The sequence below is a fragment of the Clupea harengus genome, chromosome 6 (genome assembly GCF_900700415.2).
Source record: "Clupea harengus chromosome 6, Ch_v2.0.2, whole genome shotgun sequence".
Lineage (NCBI taxonomy): Eukaryota > Metazoa > Chordata > Actinopteri > Clupeiformes > Clupeidae > Clupea > Clupea harengus.
In genome coordinates, this window is record NC_045157.1 from 16,154,220 (window position 1) to 16,169,649 (window position 15,430).

Genomic DNA, 15,430 nt, shown 5'->3' on the forward strand with positions numbered 1-15,430 from the left:
GTGGCACATGAGTGTGTCTCAGTTATTCAGTAGCCTACTCTTGCTGAGTGTAATGCTCCAACTAGTAAAATCGACCAGTCCCATGAGCCATTGCATTGTTTTATAAGTGCAGTGTAGGGGTTGCCAATGAAGCGGAGTACAGACTAGCAATAACAGCCTATTTCACACACAAGTCATCAACTTAGGGATGTGTCCTTGATGGTCTATGAATGTATAATGTATAGTCAAGTGAACTTTATTTATATAGCACATTTAAAGCAACATTATGTAACAATTTTACCTTAAAATAACAGCTTCAAAATCATTTTTGTAGTACACTGACTTGTGATACGGAGAATGGCACATGTACCATTGCCACTGTACGCTTGGTATGCAATTGCATTGCATGTAACTATGTAGCATGTAACAGGGCGCGACACCTCTTGCGAGAACTACGTAATGCTTTATGGAACCACCTCAGACAATAACATCTAGACCAGAGGTTTTCAACCAGGGGACCTGGTGGTCCCTGGGACAAAACCAGTTGAAAACCCCTGAACTAGACCCTTCTACTAGCTATAAGAGGAAGCTAGCATAGTATTCACTGTATACACATCATGGCAGAGGCGACGTTGTCGGAGGAAGCAAATAAGAGAAAGAGCGTAACCAAACAATAAAACCGAACAAGTCAGTCTCGGACTGGCTTTTACTTGTTGGCGAGAGCTAAAACAGACAAAAGGATGCAAATCAGATGTTGAGCTGGCCTTCTTGCTATTGGATTTGTCAGTAATAACTTATTAGCTGTCTTACTATGTTTTGTGTTGCGCTTGCTTGATGTTTGGCAGTGTTAGGAAAGTTGTCGACTCACTAGTTTTTCAAAATAGGTCTACATCCATGCCCATGTTAATTGATGAAAGAATGTGACACAGGCTGTAACCTTATCAGTTTCATCCCTGTCTCACGGAGATATGTAGTTTTTCCAGATGCCCAGTCATCAACCTCAGTCCCGTCTCAGGCTAGCATCCAAATAAATTAATTCAGTTTTGATCAGTAATAAATTACATTGTCCAATGCATTTTATTAGATTATACATATTCCACATTCAAACACTCAGAAAACCATGTATATACTAAATACTAGAGCAGTATTTCAGCAAAACTAAAAATGTGTTTTTGTTATTCTTTTGGTTGTTAGCGTTCATCTCCAATGTCACAATGATACAAAATATGCAGTTATATTTGTGTAAGCTATTGTAATATTACTCTACCCTGTCAGTCAACATGCTTCTTTGGGTTCTAGTTTTCTTTGCCAGTTCCATATTGTGAAAGAAATATGCTTATATAATTATTATCATGATATGTGTTTTAGTTTGATATTAGTTTGTTAAATAGAAGTCTCAGCTGTTTCCATTGTTCTGTGAGAGGAAGTGTGAAACTGTGAGAAGAGGAGATTTGGAACTCAGAGGTGTCATGAAATGTTTAGGTTAAGACTGATTTATTGTTGTAAGACCCAGAGTCTGGTTTTTTTTTTTTTTTAGGTAAACATTCTTATCTCTGGGAACCAGGGACGAGAGGATACGACCATGGGAGTGTCATGTCTGTGTTCTGTGATATTTTCTTGAATAAAGGGTCAGGCATTTTACTAGAGAGGCAGTGATGGGTTGAACAGCGTTCTGCAACCACTGCACTCCTCTTGTAGAAGTGTATGTTGAGGAGCGGGCTGAAACCATGCACTCCTCTTTGCCAGAGTAAAAGTCAATTATTTATTCTATTCTTGGTTGTGGGTGTCTTAATTCTGAGTTTAATACAGTCCTGGTAAAGGGAAAAATTCCCTGACACATATCTTTCAGTTTGTCAAATAATACAGTGTACCACTGTCCATTAGGGCAGTGGTTCTCAACCTTTTTTCAGTGATGTACCCCCTGTGAAATATTTTTTCAGCCAAGTACCCCCTAACCAGCGCAGAGCATTTTTGATTGAAAAAGAGATGTAATACACAGCGCTATGCCATCATTGTCTGATTTATTAAACTATCAACACTGAACATTGAACATTGTTGCATTGAACTGAGTTTTAGTGAGAAACTTGTGCTTGTGCTTCACTGAGAAGCTTTGTCAGTCTTGGTGGCAGGGAGGCAACTGCTGTGACCAAGCTCTTCTCCAGGCACAGTCTGTTTCTCTGCTTTGTTTTGATCACAGTCATTGCAGAGAAGGAGGCCTCACATAAATATGTGGAGGCAAAAGGTTAGTAGCTGCTCCAAAGCTTTCTGTCCCAGGTCAGGCTGCTCCTGCTTCACACACACCCAAAACTGTGTGAGTGTGGATGTGGCAAACTTCATCTGGAGGCCACGGTCAGATGACACTTCCAGGAGTGTTTCCTGATTAGTGACAGGTAGCTTGCTTCCGTTTGTTTCGGACAAGTGAAATGGGTTTCTCACCCAATCCAGCTGTTTAGATTTATCCTCCATGTCAGGAAAGTAGGAATGGAAATTTTCAATCAAGTTAGTCAAATGTCCCACGATGAGCAACTTGACTGAAGCTCTGTCCTCATCCTCATTACGGAGAAAATCATCCACCTGAGGAAAGCAGGTATAATCCCCCTGTGCAGAGGCTCTTCTCCAAAGGTCTGCTTTCTTCAGGAAGCCACCCACCTTGTCATACAGTTTTAAAATGCTGGTGTCTTTTCCCTGCAGAGACATATTCAGTTCGTTCAGTTTGCTGAATATATCTGCCAGATAGCACATAGAAAAGCAAAGTTAGTTAGTTGTTCTGCAAGCCAGTCTGTGTCCTGGAACAAGGTGGCATGGGGAGATCTGTGCTCAATCAGAAATGTGTGTACTTCAGATCGTAATTCCAACAATTCCATTCCGACGATCAATACACATGGCTGGCACACACACACACACGAGAGCAATAGTAATATCAATTTATATCAGCGCAAACGCTCACAGGCACACCCACACGCACGAAAGTAGGCCTACTGAAATAAATACAAATATCCCGCTTATTATACGGTTACTTGCCAAAACCATAGAAGACATTCCTCCAAAATACCTCTTTTTAATGATTTTGTTGCCATTTCGTGATTTAGTTCTTCACGCAAATGCGTAGCAACCCACCTTCTGACTTCACATTTCAATGACTTTCTGTTACGTTAAATTACCGGACTACTTGCGGATTGATATGAAATATGTGAATTAGAAGCACAAAACCCGTTGCCCATGACAGCGGTCATAAACTTTTCGCAGCGGTGAATATCAAGAAATTACAGACCTGCGAACGCAGACATTTAACCCATATATGGCCCATACAAATCAGCGGAACTTTTTGGAACATTCTGAAGAGCCGTATAATAACTATTTTTAAAGGATTTTTGAATGGATGCTTATTTTAAATATATCTTTAAAAAATCTCACGTACCCCCTGGACTGCCTTCACGTACCCCCAGGGGTACGCGTACCCCCGGTTGAGAACCACTGCATTAGGGGGTCTCGAAGCGATATTTATATTTACACCAGTGGTGTAAAAAGTGAGCTACACTCCACAACTGTAGGGAGAGCCAAGTAGCAAAAAAAACTTGGCACAAGTCTATACGACTTTTGGTGAGCAGATTAAATGATAGTGCTGGGAAGTTCGGATCATTTTACCGACTCGGTTCTTTGAATCTCGTTCAGTAAAATGAACGAATATTTTTTTTGAGTCATTCGTTCATTTCGGGGGAGGGGGGGGGGGTGTGGTAAGAGAAATTCCTGCATTAAAATAATAGTTCCGTTCTGCTAGCAACGATAACCCACAATAACCCCAGGAAGTAAAACGAAACGAGGAAGTAAAATGAGTTTGTTGTATCAAATGAAAGGGTTTTTTTACAACAAACAACCCTGTTAATCGACTGGGTAATATAAAAACCTTTTATATGCAACGAGTTTTATTGTTCCATTTGTCCTAATGATCGGGAAAATAGTTAAAAGCGTGTTTGAAAGTTATAGTAGCCTATTTGTCATTATAAAGTCCTAATCTGTCTACTCGCTAGATCAGACTTTATAATGGTATTTTGTTAACTGTGCATTATATTAACTTGCTTTAAAACAAGGTAAGATATAGTGAGTTAATTTTAAGCGTACAGGATACTTTGATAAGGACTAAGATGTAGCTGAAAATTGACAATTAATATTACTTTCATAGTAACATCAAAATGGGTTAAAAACGATTCACTGATGTTACAAAAGTATGATTTTCTTGTTTAAATATAGGGAACACTGACTAAACAGGCATCATTGTAAATATTGTAGTAAGAAACAGTAAAACACACAACAATCTGCTGATAAAAGGATTATGTCTTCAATAAAGTCGGTTGAACATGTTCAGAACACTGTAAAGAAAGGGTAAAATATGTTTAGCAGTCATTATTCTGGTCATTCACTGTGAAAAAACACTTGACACACAGATCACACAGGCGAAAATGCATTATCTTCAATGGCAGGGTATTGCCATGTGACATGTATCACTCTTTGCTGATGAAACTAAAGATTGTGTCTCAATGAAAGGGGGGTGGAATATGTTTAGGACATTCCAAACATTAAATAAAATGTGTGAAGTAGTTGAGATTTACGTCCCTGAAGGCTCCACAATACTTTAAACATAGGTGATCAGACAGGCGAAAATGCATTAACTTCAATGGCAGGGCCATGTGACATGTATCGCTCTTTGCTGAAAAAACTAAAGATTGTGTCTCAATGAAAGGGGGGTGGAATATGTTCAGGACACTCCAAACATTAAATAAAATGTGTGAAGTAGTTGAGATTTACGTCCCTGAAGGCTCCACAATACTTTAAACATAGGCCTACACACAGGCGAAAATGCATTAACTTCAATGGCAGGGCCATGTGACATGTATCATTCTTTGCTGAAAAAACTAAAGATTGTGTCTCAATGAAAGGGGGGTGGAATATGTTCAGGACACTCCAAACATTAAATAAAATGTGTGAAGTAGTTCAGATTTACGTCCCTGAAGGCTCCACAATACTTTAAACATAGGCCTACACACAGGCGAAAATGCATTAACTTCAATGGCAGGGCCATGTGACATGTATCACTCTTTGCTGAAAAAACTAAAGATTGTGTCTCAATGAAAGGGGGGTGGAATATGTTCAGGACACTCCAAACATTAAATAAAATGTGTGAAGTAGTTGAGATTCACGTCCCTGAAGGCTCCACAATACTTTAAACATAGGTGATCAGACAGGCGAAAATGCATTGTCTTCAATGGCAGGGCCATGTGACATGTATCACTCTTTGCTGAAAAAACTAAAGATTGTGTCTCAATGAAAGGGGGGTGGAATATGTTCAGGACACTCCAAACATTAGATAAAATGTGTGAAGTAGTTGAGATTTACGTCCCTGAAGGCTCCACAATACTTTAAACATAGGCCTACACACAGGCGAAAATGCATTAACTTCAATGGCAGGGCCATGTGATACGTATGACACTTTGCTGATTAAACTAAAGATTGTGTCTCAATGAAAGGGGGGTGGAATATGTTCAGGACACTCCAAACATTAAATAAAATGTGTGAAGTAGTTGAGATTTACGTCCCTGAATGCTCCACAATACTTTAAACATAGGTGATCAGACAGGCGAAAATGCATTATGTTCAATGGCAGGGCCATGTGACACGTCCGTTTAAAGTATTGTGGAGCACTCAGGGACGTAAATCTCAACTACTTCACACATTTTATTTAATGTTTGGAGTGTCCTGAACATATTTCACCCCCCTTTCATTGAGACACAATCTTTAGTTTTTTCAGCAAAGAGTGATACATGTCACATGGCCCTGCCATTGAAGACAATGCATTTTCGCCTGTCTGATCACCTATGTTTAAAGTATTGTGGAGCCTTCAGGGACGTGAATCTCAACTACTTCACACATTTTATTTAATGTTTGGAGTGTCCTGAACATATTCCACCCCCCTTTCATTCAGACACAATCTTTAGTTTCATCAGCATAGAGTGATACGTGTCACATGGCCCTGTCATTGAATAAATGCATTTTCGCCTGTGTGTAGGCCTATGTTTAAAGTATTGTGGAGCATTCAGGGACGTAATTCTCCACTACTTCACACATTTTATTTAATGTTTGGAATGTCCTGAACATTTTCCACCCCCCTTTCATTGAGACACAATGTTTAGTTTTTTCAGCAAAGAGTGATACATGTCACATGGCCCTGCCATTGAAGTTAATGCATTTTCGCCTGTGTGTAGGCCTATGTTTAAAGTATTGTGGAGCCTTCAGGGACGTAAATCTCAACTACTTCACACATTTTATTTAATGTTTGGAGTGTCCTGAACATATTCCACCCCCCTTTCATTGAGACACAATCTTTAGTTTTTTCAGCAAAGAGTGATACATGTCACATGGCCCTGCCATTGAAGATAATGCATTTTCGCCTGTCTGATCACCTATGTTTAAAGTATTGTGGAGCCTTCAGGGACGCAAATCTGAACTACTTCACACATTTTATTTAATGTTTGGAGTGTCCTGAACATATTCCACCCCCCTTTCATTGAGACACAATCTTTAGTTTTTTCAGCAAAGAGTGATACATGTCACATGGCCCTGCCATTGAAGTTAATGCATTTCCGCCTGTCTGATCACCTATGTTTGAAGTATTGTGGAGCTTTCAGGGACGTAAATCTGAACTACTTCACACATTTTATTTAATGTTTGGAGTGTCCTGAACATATTCCACCCCCCTTTCATTGAGACACAATCTTTAGTTTTTTCAGCAAAGAGCGATACATGTCACATGGCCCTGCCATTGAAAATAATGCATTTTCGCCTGTCTGATCACCTATGTTTAAAGTATTGTGGAGCCTTCAGGGACGCAAATCTGAACTACTTCACACATTTTATTTAATGTTTGGAGTGTCCTGAACATATTCCACCCCCCTTTCATTGAGACACAATCTTTAGTTTTTTCAGCAAAGAGTGATACATGTCACATGGCCCTGCCATTGAAGATAATGCATTTTCGCCTGTCTGATCACCTATGTTTAAAGTATTGTGGAGCCTTCAGGGACGCAAATCTGAACTACTTCACACATTTTATTTAATGTTTGGAGTGTCCTGAACATATTCCACCCCCCTTTCATTGAGACACAATCTTTAGTTTTTTCAGCAAAGAGCGATACATGTCACATGGCCCTGCCATTGAAAATAATGCATTTTCGCCTGTCTGATCACCTATGTTTAAAGTATTGTGGAGCCTTCAGGGACGCAAATCTGAACTACTTCACACATTTTATTTAATGTTTGGAGTGTCCTGAACATATTCCACCCCCCTTTCATTGAGACACAATCTTTAGTTTTTTCAGCAAAGAGTGATACATGTCACATGGCCCTGCCATTGAAGATAATGCATTTTCTTCTGTCTGATCACCTATGTTTAAAGTATTGTGGAGCCTTCAGGGACGCAAATCTGAACTACTTCACACATTTTATTTAATGTTTGGAGTGTCCTGAACATATTCCACCCCCCTTTCATTGAGACACAATCTTTAGTTTTTTCAGCAAAGAGTGATACATGTCACATGGCCCTGCCATTGAAGATAATGCATTTTCGCCTGTCTGATCACCTATGTTTAAAGTATTGTGGAGCCTTCAGGGACGCAAATCTGAACTACTTCACACATTTTATTTAATGTTTGGAGTGTCCTGAACATATTCCACCCCCCTTTCATTGAGACACAATCTTTAGTTTTTTCAGCAAAGAGTGATACATGTCACATGGCCCTGCCATTGAAGATAATGCATTTTCGCCTGTCTGATCACCTATGTTTAAAGTATTGTGGAGCCTTCAGGGACGCAAATCTGAACTACTTCACACATTTTATTTAATGTTTGGAGTGTCCTGAACATATTCCACCCCCCTTTCATTGAGACACAATCTTTAGTTTTTTCAGCAAAGAGTGATACATGTCACATGGCCCTGCCATTGAAGATAATGCATTTTCGCCTGTCTGATCACCTATGTTTAAAGTATTGTGGAGCCTTCAGGGACGCAAATCTGAACTACTTCACACATTTTATTTAATGTTTGGAGTGTCCTGAACATATTCCACCCCCCTTTCATTGAGACACAATCTTTAGTTTTTTCAGCAAAGAGTGATACGTGTCACATGGCAATACCCTGGCATTGGAGATAATCCCTTTTCACCTGTGTGATCTGTGTGTCAAGTGTTTTTTCACAGTGAATGACCAGAATAATGACTGCTAAACATATTTTACCCTTTCTTTACAGTTCTGAACAAGTTCAACCAACTTTAATGAAGGCATAATCCTTTTATCAGCCTAATGGGGTGTGTTTTACTTTTTTTTAATACAATATTGTCTGTTTAGTCATTGTTCATTATATTAAAACAAGAAAACCATACTTTTGTAACATCAGTGAATCGTTTTTAACCCATTTTGATGTTACTATGAAATTAATATCTCTGATAGTTTAAGAAAACACGGGGCTAATAAGGGACTTTTATTTTGAAAAATCGTAACCGGAAGTCGCTCGAGCTCATTTGCCTATAGTTGCTCACTGAACGCTGCTTAAAATAATGTATCATGACAGTCTGGATGATTTGAAGTGGTCATTTATTATCAAACTAGCATTCAATTATCACGGCAAACTATTACGCTGAACTCTAAGTAAAGTACAAAAAAGTTGGACTTCCGGTAATGGCTGCCTCGAGCATGGCTGTGTAACCAGTGAGCTCCTTTTAGCCAACATTTTAAACTCCGCCTAAACTCGAAAAATAATAATAGAACCGAACTAAATTAAAATAGGAGCGGATAATGAATACAAATACCAAGCCCAAAACCAAGAAGACCATGGAAAAGCCAAGGAAAGACGAAAATAAAGTAAAGTCTAACTCTAGCACGCTAGCTGAAGATAGCAACCAGGACCCAATCAACCCACTTCAAATTGGCTTGGATGGCATTAGCCAACAGATTTCTGCCATGCAGAGCGAGCTGAAGGCTGACTTAAAAATGTTCAAAGAAGAGATAACAAGTCATATGAGAAGCGAATTGTCACAGTTCAAGGAAGATATGGACCAGAAACTGGCGATAATAACTAAAGACTCCCAAGAACAAAATGAAAGGATGGATGCTGTGCTGACACGCACCGAGGAGGTGGAGGCTTGGAGCACAGGGGCAAACGAGGTGCTTCAGGAATTACTTCGTGAAAGGAACAGGATGAAGGACAAACTGGATGACTTGGAATCGAGGTCTAGAAGGAATAATCTGCGGATATACGGCATACCAGAAGACACAGAGACAACCTCGGTGCTGTCGTTTGTGGAAGAGTGGCTCCGCACTGAATTATCGATTGAGAGAGACCTCCAGATTCAATGTGCTCATAGAGCGCTTGCTAAGAAACCGAAAGCGGAGGAGCCTCTGGTGGTCAACTTTCTCCAATACACTGAAAAAGAACTCGTGTCGAGCAAAGCATGGAAGAAGAAAAACATCACGTTGGGAGACAATCGCATTTATTTCGACCATGACTACAGTGCGGGAGTGTTGCAAAAGCGCAAAGCATACGCAAACGTGAAGAAGGTTTTAAAAAATCAAGGCATTCGCTTCCAGACACCGTTCACCAAAATGCGTATTCACTGGACCAACGGTCAGAAAACATACAATACAGCAGAGGAGGCTACCGAAGACCTACGAAAGAGGGGAATTGAAGTGGAAAGTCCAGCATATCAGAATGGTCCTCCCCAGCTCGAACAGCTCCTGTCATCCAAAACTGCAGCCTGGCAGCGCGTTGGACGGGATGGAATCGCGGAAACAAGACAACGGACCAGACAGAAGCTGCGAGAATTTCAACACGACTCCAACGAGAGGCGTCAAGGGGGAAACGACTAGGCAAGGATATTTTTTGGTTGATAGGAGTTATATGATTAGATAAAGAAAATTGTAGAAAGAGACTCACATGTTAATGACTTGGCTAATGACAATGTTAAATGATTAATAGGTTAAATGATAATGGCTATTTAGATGAGAAATATCAAGGGTTTATTTTTTCAGTATTAATGGAATGTTGGCTGGAAGGGTAGCCTATGCCATAACCACAACTAGTACGGGTAGAGCAACTCTAAATGGGTGGACTCACGTTGCTAGGCGGGGGCCCTTTCTCTGCGAAAAGCCTTCTCCCCCAAAACTAAAGGGATGTCAATGCATAATAAGGGAAGTTGACATCTCTTGGAAGTCAACTCTATGTCTTTCAATGGAAGGGTTTTTTTTTTGTCTGTTAAATAGTTCTTTGCTTTGTATTGTTAATGTCTGTTCAAATGTTGGCCTAAGAGGAAGTGAAGTTAAGACTTGGATAAATAATAATAATAATGACAATGATATATAAAGAAATGAAGGTTATGTCTTTAAATGTAAATGGTTTAGGAAACCCAGTTAAAAGAGCAAAAGTAATGAGTAAAGTGAAAAAAGATAAGGCACAGATCTGTTTTCTGCAAGAGACTCACCTTTCACAAACTGAACATGAGAAACTAAAAAGGTTTGGATTCAGAAAATCCTTCTATAGCTCACACACCAATACGCGCCAAAGAGGGGTAGCAATTCTCATATCAAATTCAACCAATTTTGAATGCCTAAATGAAATAAAAGATAAAGAGGGTCGGTATATAATAATTAAAGGGACAATTGACCAGAACATGGTCACTCTGGTAAATGTTTATGCACCGCCGGAAAGTGATCAAAACTTTTTGAAATCCCTTTTTGATGTTATTGCAGTACAAATGGAGGGCATGTGCATCTGCGGGGGGGATTTCAATGTAGTGCTGGACCATAATCTAGATACAACTAGTAAGAATAGAGGTAAGATGAATATGTCAAGACTGGTAAACAAAACATTGGAGGAAATGGGCTATTTTGATGTATGGAGGGATATTCACCCGCTAGAAAGAGACTACAGTCACTATTCAGCAACACACTCAGTATATTCAAGAATAGACTATTTCTTTATGCAAAAAGAAGACAGACATAAAGTCAAAGAATGTCAAATAGGCGTGACTGATGTATCAGATCACAGCGCCATATATTTAACTGTTTACTTAAAGGGCAGAAAGAGAAATACACTGTGGAGGCTAAATGTAGGTCTGTTAAACAATGAAACAGTAACAGACCAAATCAAAACAGGAATTCAGAACTACCTGGAAGAAAATGATAATGGTGAAACAGCTCCAATCTTTTTGTGGGATGCCTTAAAGGCTGTCATGCGTGGCAAACTGATAGCAATTACCAGTGGCCTCAAAAAGACAAATATTGCACGATATCAGTCTCTTCAAACTGAACTTAAGATGACAGAACATAGACATAAAGAAAGTCCAGAGGATAACACAAAACAACAATTAAAAGAGATACGTCATAAAATAAATGTACTGCTGCAGCAGGAAGTTGAAATGAAAACAAGATACCTTAAACAAACATACTATGAAGTGGGCCCAAAAGCTGCAAAACTGTTGGCACGGAAACTGCGTAAACAGCAAGTAGAAAGAGCTGTCCATAAAATACAAGACCCAAAATCAAACCGGCTTACATATGATCCAAAGGGAATTGAAAGTGTATTCAGAAATTATTATAAGGAACTCTATACTCAAACATCAGTTACAAATAGAGGAGAGACTAAATCATTTTTGGACACACTGGATTTACCCTCCATAGGAGATATACAAAATAAACAAATAACATCACCCATAACTATAGAAGAAATTGAGAAAGCAATAGGAAAATTAAAAACATCGAAGGCACCAGGGAGTGATGGATTTGCACCAGAGTGGTATAAGAAACTCAAGAAGGAGATCACTCCAACTCTTCTCACTACCTTCAACTGGATTTTGAAAGAAAACCGCATCCCCCCGTCATGGAAGGAAGCAATAATCACTGTACTCCCCAAAACACAAAAGAATAGGGAATTATGTAAAAACTATAGGCCTATATCAATCTTAAATGTTGATTATAAAATCTATACCTCCATCCTAGCAAACAGATTACAAACAATACTACCGGATATTATAGATGAAGATCAAACAGGTTTTGTTAGAGGACGTCAGACTCAAGACAATATTAGAAGAACCTTGCTTATTATAAATAAAATTCATAAACACAAAACACCAACAGCATTGATAAGTCTAGATGCGGAAAAAGCATTCGATATGGTTAACTGGGAATACCTATACATGACACTGGAAAAATTTGGTTTCAAACAGAAGACAGTACAGTGCATTAAAGCTATTTATAACAACCCGACTGCGAGAGTAAAAGTAAATGGTTCTCTTTCGGATAATTTCACTCTAGAAAGAGGTACTAGACAAGGATGCTGCTTAAGTCCCATCTTATTTGCCATATACATTGAGCCTTTAGCTCAAATGATCAGACAAGATTCCTTACTAGGTGGAGTAGAGATACACAATGAAAAACATATTATAAGCCTCTTTGCAGATGATGTGATGATTTATTTGAAGGATCCAGTGAACTCTTTTGATAGATTAATGCAAACTCTAGAAAAGTTCAGCTGCTACTCTGGGTATAAGTTAAATGTAACAAAGACACAGACACTCATTTTCCATACCACACCAACACAGAAACTAAAAAAACACAGACTGAGATGGGAAGCAAAACAACTTAAATATTTGGGAGTCAACATAACCAAAGACCTTTCAGAACTATATAATAGTAATTATGAAGAAGTAAACAATTTGATAAAAACGGATATAGAGAGGTGGTCTACTTATCCCATGGATCTCACAGACAGGATAAATGCAGTCAAAATGAATATACAACCCAGGTTATTATACCTGTTTCAATCACTCCCAGTGGAGGTGCCCCAAGCACAATTCACAAAATGGGACAAATTGATATCCAGATTTGTATGGGAAGGAAGACGACCTAGAATACGCTTTACCACTCTCCAGCTACCTAAGGATAAAGGAGGTATGGCACTTCCAAATTTGAGGCAGTACTTCTATGCAGCACAAATCCGCCCACTTCTATGTTGGGGGAATAATACCGCTATAACCCGCTGGAAGGATATAGAGATATGCACTCATACTTACCCAATCCAAACATGCGTAGGTGAAAGGCAAACCCCTCTACAGCTCAAGGATCAGATTGATCCAGTAACATCTTTTACGCTAGATACATGGCACTCAGTTGCTAAGCAGTTGAAAATAGGTAGGGAGCTTAGTCTTCTAAAATGGATTGCATTTGACAGAGAATTTATTCCAGGGAATATGGACACGACCTATAGAGGATGGGTAAATGATGGCATAACGGCAACATGTACCATTATCAAGGAAGGTGTAATGCTGAGTTTCCAAGAAATGAAAGATAGATTTGGTGTAAGGAACGCAGATCTGTTCAGATATCTACAGATGAGAGACTATTATGATAAAAAAATAAGAAAGAAGGATGGAGAAGTTCATCCCCTGATCAAGATTCTTGTGACGTCATACTGTAGAGAAATACCGAAGGCAATTTCAATTCTTTATACTTGTTTAATGGAATCCAAACAACACTCAACATTATATATAAAAGCTAAATGGGAGAAAGAGCTAGATGAGGAAATCTCTACTGAGATTTGGTATGAAATGTGGAAATGTCACCAGACCACCACACAATCACATAAGTGGAGAGAGTTTGCCTGGAAAAATCTGATCCGTTACTTTATCACTCCCTTAATTACAAGTAAACAGTCGTCAACTCCACAAACATGCTGGAGAAGATGTGGAGATGTGGCACCAAATCATACACATATTTTTTGGAGCTGTAAGAAAATAGAACCTTTTTGGAGAGAGGTACATGAAGTTGTATGCCAGACGCTGGGATATCCAATTCCTTTTACATGTACAGTCTTATACCTAGGACATTTAGTAGAGTGTGTAGCTAGAGATGACCTATATCTGGTGAAAATTCTTCTTACAGCGAGCAGGAAGACAATCACAAAAAATTGGCTGAAAGCAGACATGCCACAATGTAAGCAATGGCTATCTATATTCGAGGAAATCCAGGGTATGGAAAAGTTAACATACAAACTGAAATTGAAAGAAGAGCTATTTGCTAGGAACTGGGGAAAATGGATACAAAATGAAACATATGTAGACATGACTGGATAATAAAATAAAATATGAACATTATTATAGAATACTAAGAATTATATTATATAGTAAAGGACCCATATATTCATAATATGGCTCCTGTAAAGTCTCCTCCAGGCCAGGTTCACCCTTGTATGTTTTTTCATTTTTCTTTCTTTCTTTCTTTTTTTTTTAAGTAATTTATTTCTGTTAACCTATTTTCCAATGTATGTTGGTGCATTATTTCTTTTACTGTATGTACATTATGTTTATGTGTCTTACTTCCAATAAAGACAAAGTTAAAAAAAAAAAAAAGTACAAAAAAGTTAAAATAACGAAACCTGTAATTATTACTTGTGAAGGAATATAATTCACGTCTTACTAAACCTAGCCACGCGAAAGTGAACGAGGTAAACAAATCCTTTCTGTTTCCTCTTCTGCGCCTATGCAGGTCACGTGAAAAATTATCCTAAGATCCGTATCCGAAGACCCAGTCAAAATTAACAAATCATTTCTGTTTTCTCTAGCTACCAGTGCTGAGCCTATGCAGGTCACGTGAAAAATGAACGATGAACGAATCATTGATCCAAAAGACTAGGTTGGCAGAAGAACGAAATCCGAAGACTCGGTTGGCAGAAGAACGATACATTGACCCGAAGACACGGTCGGGAGGTGAACGATTCGTTCATCGGCCGGATACAGATCTGATCTGATCTGTATCCGGCGGCAGATGAACGAGTGGCAGAAGAACGAAGCATTGACCCGAAGACACGGTCAGGAGGTGAACGATTCGTTCATCTGCCGGATACAGATCTGTATCCGGCAGATGAACGAATCGTTCACCTACCGACCCTGTTTTCGGGTCAATGTTTCGTTCTTCTGCCAACCGAGTCTTCGGATCAATGATTCGTTCATCTGCAGGATACGGATCTTTGGATAATTTTTCACGTGACCTGCATAGGCTCAGTACTGGTAGCTAGAGGAAACAGAAATTATTCGTTCATTTTCCGACTCGGTCTTCGGATACGGATCTTTGGATAATTTCCCACGTGACCTGCATTCAACGAATCATTTCTGTTTCCTTGGCTGAGCCTATGCAAGTCCCGATGCGTGGCCACGAGAAAATGAACGAATCTTTTTTTGAGAGGACTCGTTACTCTCGAGTCCTTGTAAGTATTCGTTCAAAATGAACGAATCGTTCACAAACGACACATCACTATTAAATGAGTATACGGCCTGTTCGATACTCAAAAATAGCAGGGAAATTTGTCAAGTGAAATTAACCGATTGGCATACATGTCAGAAGTTAAGGAAAATTC